A 6,819-nucleotide genomic window follows, 5' to 3' on the forward strand; every position below is an offset into this window, starting at 1 on the left:
GGCGGGGTTGCGCGATGGGCGGGGCCACGCGAGTGGGCGCGTACGTGCGGGCGTGATCATATGTGTAGGCGTGGCCTCATTGTAGGCGTGGCCTCATGGATAGGCGTGGCCTGGTCCCCACCCGGGTTGGGGCCCCAGAGACCCCCAAGGACTGGGACCCCAACAGCCTTCCCTGCAGTGCCTGGGGCTGAGCACCCCCAGATGTAGGGCTGAACGTCCCAAGTGTGGGGCCGAACATCCCAAATCTGGGGCTCAGCACCCTGAAATCTGGGGCTGAGCATCCTCCAGTCCAGTGGCTGAACATCCCAAGTGCGCGGCTGAGCATTCCCGTCGTACCGGAGCTGACTTCCCTCTCCCGGGCTCAGTATCCCCGAATTCTGCAGCTGAGCAGCCACAAAAGTGGGGGCCGAGCAGCCCCAAATTCTAGGTCTGAGCATCAACCCTTGCCCCCCTCCCCCCCGATCTGGGCACCCCTTAACCCCGGGGTCGAGCACCCCTGAAGTGTGGGGGCTGAGCATCCCGAAGCACCGCGGCTCCCCCCGTTTTCGGGGGGGCCAGGGACCCCTCTTCCCCCACAGCTTGCTGCCCCCGGTCCCGCTGCCCCCGCAGCCCCGGGACCTCAATTAACGGTGGCCGTGATTGATGAGCCGAGGGGCAGCTCGCGGAGGGAGGGGGACACACCCCAGCTGCGCCCCAACTCTTCGTTAAGCCAAGACTAACGAGCGTCAGGGAGATTCGACCTCCCCAGACCCTCCCAAAAGCTCCCATCATCCAAGGGGGGTGGTTAAGAGGGGTCCTTAGGGATCCCCGCCTGGGCTGGTTAATTAAACGCTTTAATTAGGGCCGTGTTGGTTAAACAAATGGGGTGGGGGCGGCAGGACTTGGAGGGGGGACATCCCCCTGCCTCTGCCTGTCCCTGCCCGTCTCTGCCCGCAGCGCGGCGCGGAGCGATCAGGACTGTAATTATCCCCCTCTAATTAGCGGGATTAGGGGCTGGCGGCGGCGCGAGGCTGCGGGGGGGGGTAGGGGGAGCATTGACCCCCCCACACACACCCCGACCGGGCGGGGGGCGCGGGGCCGGCGGGCTCTTTGTCACCGGCTGCTGTCCCCAGGGAGCGTCCGCAAGAGAGATCCCCAACGCCGGCATGTCCGCACAGGGATGTCCCCACCGCCGGCGTGTCCCTGCCGCCACCACAACCCCAAGGGGTTGTCGCTGCTGCCAGCGTGTCTCCAAAGTACTGTACCCACCGTCACCGCTGTGGCACGTACCCACTGCTGGTGTGTCCCCAAAGGAGTGTCCCCACTGCCAGCGCGTCCCCAAAGGGACGTCCCAAATGTCAGCCCCATATCACGTCCCCGAAAGGATACATCTGCTGCCACCGTGTCCCGAAAGGGATGTCCCCGAGGGGATGTCCCTGCTGTCACCTCGTTCCCAAAGGTTTGCACCCGCTGCCACTCCTGTGGAGTGTCCCCAAAGTGATGTCACTGCTGCCACTGTGTCCCCAAAGGGATGTATCCCCACTGCCACCCCAGTGGCACGTCCCCAAATGGATGTCTCCGCTGCCAGCCCTGCTGTGTGTCCCCAGGGGGCTGCACCCACCATCGGCCGTGCCAAAAGGGTCCCCAAAGTGTCCCCAAAGCAGGGTCCCCAGAGAGGTGTTCCCACTGCTGGGGTGTCCCCCGGATTGCCACACCCTCTTCCAGCGCTCCCGCTCACCCCCATCCCCGAGCCCCGCGGAGCTGACCAGACCACAATTAGAGGCCTGGGAGGGGGGGTGGCGGGACGGATGCAAATGAGGGTGGCGGTTAATTAGGGCCTGAACACCCATTAGGGCCCTGGAGCAGCTGATTGCGATGCGGCCCCGCGTCCCGGCAGCGCCATTTGACCGCGGGCTAATGGCGCGGGGGGCGTGCAGGGGGGGCCCCCTCACCCGACCCCGCATCACATCGCCTCTGCAGTCATTCCTGCAGAGAGCTGGGCCCGTGCTCAGCCCGCCCGCAACAGCACGGCTCATCCCTGCCATGAGCTGTGGCTGTGCTCAGCCGAGGCTCATCCCTGCGATGAGCTGTGGCTGTGCTCAGCCGAGGCTCATCCCTGCGATGAGCTGTGGCAGTTCTCAGTCAGGATCGCCCCATGCGATGAGTTGTGGATGTTCTCAGCTGGGGCTCTCCTGTGAGATGAATTGTGGGTGTTCTCAGCCAGGATCACCAGTGCGATGAGTTGTGGGTGTTCTCAGCTGAGAGTTAACTGTGCGACGAATTGTGTCTGTTCTCAGCCAAGACTGCCCCGTGCAATGAGTTGCGGTCGTTCTCAGCCAAGACTCACCTGTGTAACGAGTTACGGGCGTTCTCAACCAGAGCTCATCCATGAAATGGTTTGTGGTCGTTCTCAATCAGGGCTCACCCATGCAATGAGTTGGCCATTCTCAGCTCCCCGGGGGACGCGCGGACGGCAGGACAAGGAGCTTGGGGCAGCAGTGGGGAAACACCCCCCTGGTCCCCAACACTCCCCCACCACCTTGTTCCAATCAACCTTCCAATTCAATAGAGATAATTAAAACTCCGCCAAAAAGCCGAGCGGACGGGTCGTTAGAGCCAGAGCAGTGTGCTCTGCAATTTACTGACCTGCTCGTAATTAACCTCCTGCCGCCAAAATACGCCGCTGAAAAGAAGTATAAACTTATTAATGGCGACGGTGGCTAATTAAAGCCAAAGCTGCAATTATCCTGAGACGTGGCCGTGGGCAGGAAACTGATGAAAGGCGAGAAAAGACGCTCGATGCAATATTCGGGAGGACGCGGGGATGCCGAGCGAGGCAGCGCCCTGCTGCCGTGCGCCGGTGCCCATCAGCATCCTGAGCGCCTGCATCCCGATCCAGCTGCCCTGCCCGCTGCACAAAGGGGACCCAGGCGGGCTGATTCGGCGCGGGGGCTACCGGCACGCCCCCCTCTTTGTCTCCCTTTCAAAGCCAATATCCCGACCCCAGATGGGTTAATACATAATGCAGACAAGCAAGTAATTGCCTGCCTTTGTGAGGCCGTCAGCGCTGGGTCCCCGGCCCTCTGATCCCCCATTAGCGGCCATGCAAACAAGCCTTCCACCCAATTAAGCCCAGCTTTGATAGAGCCTTTCCCAATGATGTGGCGGTCCCAAACTAGCGATTCGCACATGAGCCACTACCTGTTAAACCCGGAGCCGGCTTCCTTCGGGGATGAGCATCCCTCGCCTCTCGCCGTGACCCAGCTGCCGAGCTCTGCCCGGCTTCCCCTGGCCCTGAAGGGAGGCTCGGCTGATAAATGATCTCGACAAACTCTATATTAAAGAGGTGGAAATGGGATGTTAATATACCCCAAGCCGCTCATCTCGAGAATACACGGGCTCCAGCTTCCCGAAGATGCCGGTAATGAGGCGGGCTGGGATGCCCGCGAGGAGACCTCGACCCACTGGCCTCCTGCGCCTGCCAGGTGTGGAGGACAGACAGCCTGACACCCGTCCTCTGAGGCATCCTCACACCGTCCCGCAGAGCCCTCCCGGGTCATCCCCTAAAGCATCTCAATCTGCTCACCGAAAGCATCCCTGCAGCATCCCCTAAAGCATGCCAGTGTGCTTCCTTGGAATATCCCAGCTTTATCACTTAGCACACCCTGGCATCACCCTCTAAAGCACCTCAGTGCATTCCCCTAAATCTTTCCAGTGTCATCCTCTAAATCACCCCAATAAGCTCTCCTAAAGCATCCCAGCATCATCCCCTAAAAAACCCTGGCATCATCCCCTAGAACATCCTGGCATCATCCCCTACAGCCTCCCAATGTCATCCCCTAAATCATGCCAGTGTGTTCCCCTGAAAGAGCATTATTCCTCTGCACACCCTGGCATTGTCCCCTAAAGCATCTCACTGTCTTCCTCTAAAGCATTCCAGTGCACTCCCCCAAAACTTCCCAGGGTCATTCCCCTGAAGGATCCAATGACATCCCTTACAGCATCCCAGTACCGTTCCCTACAGCATCCCGGTGTTCTCCACTGTAGTGTCTCACTGTCATTCTCTAATACATCCAGACATTCCTCCATGTATCCCAGACTCATCCCCTAAAGCATCCCAGTGACATTCCCTAAAGCAACTCAGTTTGCTCCCCTAAAGCATCCCAGCATCATCCCCTAAAATGTCCCCATACGGTCACCCCAAATATCCCAGCATATCTCCTTCATTCATCCCACCATCATCTCCTAAAGCATTCCAGTATGCTCCCTGAAAAACTCCCAGCACCATCCTGTAAAGCATGCCAGCATCATCCCCCCTATGGCATCTCAGTCATTCCCTACAGCATCCCAGTGCTATCCCTTAATGCATCCCAGTGCCATTCCCTGCAGCATCCCAATGTCATCCCTTAATGCATCCCAGTGTCGTTAACTACACCATACCAGTATCATTCCATAGAGCATCCCAGTGCCATTAACTACACCATCCCAGTGCCATTCCCTACAGCATCCCAGTGCCATTAACTACACCATCCCAGTGCCATTCCCTACAGCATTCCAGTATCATCTCCTACAGCATCCCAGCATCATTCCCTACACCATCCCAGCATCATTCCCTACACCATCCCAGCATCATCCCCTAAAGGATTACAGTGCCATTCCCTACACCATCCCAGCATCATCCCCTAAAGGATTACTACACCATCCCAGTATCATTCCCTGAAGCATCTCGCTGTTCTCCCCTAAAGGATCCCAGCATCATTCCTTAGGGCATTCCAGCCTCATTCCTTAGGGCATTCCAGCCTCATTCCTTAGGGATCCCAGCATCATTCCTTAGGGATCCCAGCATCATTCCTTAGGGGTCCCAGTCTCATTCCTTAGGGGTCCCAGCATCATTCCTTAGGTCATACCAGCATTATGCACTAAATAATCCAGGTGACAATTCCCTAAAACATCCCAGGGACACCCCGTAAAGCATTCCAGTTTACTCCCCTACATCATTCCAGTGCCATCCCCTACAGACCCCCAGTATCATTCCCTACAACACCCCAAACCATTCCATCCCCATCCCCTCCATCTCCGCTGCTCCCAGTCCCCAGGATTGCTTCTCCCCACCCCCCAGCAGACCCTGTTCCCCCTTCCCCCCTCCCCATGTGCCGCCACAACCTCTATAAATATTCAAAAAGCCGCGTTTTCCGGCCAAGCGCCCAGCTCGGGGTGGGGGCTCCCGGGGGAAATGCTAATAACGGGGCTGCCAGGGATTCCCCCCGGGCAGCGGGAAGGGGGGCTCAGCCACTCATTTGCCCAGACAAATATCTTGTCGCTCCTCATTACGGTCTTCGTGCCTCAGTTTCCCCACCCGCTGCTGCCCGGCGAGGGTCGAGAAGATTCAGGAGGAGTAAGGAAGCAGCAAAAATAGGGAGGAATAATGAGGACAACGAAGTGTGGAGGAAGCCTCTCCCCCACCTAAAAAGTTTGGGGGGGGGGGTGATTTGGGCAAAGCCTGGGCAAACAACCACTAATCGCCGAATCAAGCGGCAATTAAACGCCGCGGCGGCGAGAATAAATCTGCTAACAAGGAGGCAATGCCCCCGCGCTCGGTGTTTGCCCAGCTGATTAACGGGGATGAATCTGAGGGGGATTATCCATCGGGATGAGGCGGCTCCTTTGTCTCCATTCCCCATCCCGAGCTGTCTCAGAGGAGGTATTGGATGCGTGTGTCACCCCCGGGAGCCCATCGATGCAGCCTCAGGACTCATAGCGGGATTAATACAGAGGTGCTTTAATCCCTGGGGCTCCCAAAACCTCCAGGATCCCCGTTAAAAACTCTCCCGTCTTCCAGGCACTCCATGAAAAGGGGCCCAAAAGCTGTCCAGGGATTAACATCCTTTTCCATCCTGTAGTCCCGTGACGAAGATGTCCCATCCCTTGGCTCAGCTCTCCAAAACGGGAAGGTGGGGAAACAGAGCAGCTTTTAATATTCCAGCGTTGCCATCAACTCCCATCCCGGAGAATTATTCAGATAATAGTTGGATAAACCTGTTATTCTACGGATAATTTATTTCTCCTTTTTTTTTCTTTACTTTTTTTTTTTTTTTTTGATCCTACTGAGAAATCCCTGGGCTGCTGCATCCCCAGCAGGAGAAACGGAAAAGCTTTGTGCTCCTATTAAATTAATATTTATTTACTTTCTCCGTGCCCAGCTCTGAGAGAGATGGATGAATAATGCATCACCCCCTGGACACCCAGATAGGAGCTTTGGATCTGACAGATTCGGTGGGATATGGAGAGCCCAGAGGGTGCTGGTGAGGCTGAATGGTCCCAGATGTGCACAGGAGTCCAGATGTGTGCCTGTCTGAGGCCCCAGCACAGCTCTGAGAGAGAAGTAAGCCTGTGCAAGCTCTCCAGATGTGCAAGCTGTCCAGATGTGCACTCACCTACCTCCTACTTACGCCTCCAAATGTGCACAAATAGAAACCAGCCGTCTCTCCAGATGTGCTTGAGCATCGCTGTGCCTTCAGCTGTGTGCCCAGCTGTGACCCTGGGGAGTCCTCCAGCTGTTTGCCCAAATGTATGTGCATCCCCCAGACCATCCAGCCCTCCCAGATGTGAACATCACAGAGATCCTTGGTGCCCCAGATGTTCGTGGAAAAGCCTCCCCTCTCCCCAGCTGTGTCCCAAGAGTCCTCCCAGATGTGAACTCCCTTTGGGGCACATTTGCCTCCCCCCGCCCAGATGTGCAAACGTGCTTGGGCCCGTTTCCTCTGCTGCTGTGCATCCAGATGTGAAGTGCCTTCTCCCTCGCCCTGTCCCAGATGTGTACACCCAGATGTGTGTCCCCCA

The sequence above is a fragment of the Manacus candei genome, unplaced genomic scaffold, assembly GCF_025592945.1.
Source record: "Manacus candei isolate 608988 ecotype Guabito, Panama unplaced genomic scaffold, ASM2559294v1 h1tg000086l, whole genome shotgun sequence".
NCBI classification, from domain to species: domain Eukaryota; kingdom Metazoa; phylum Chordata; class Aves; order Passeriformes; family Pipridae; genus Manacus; species Manacus candei.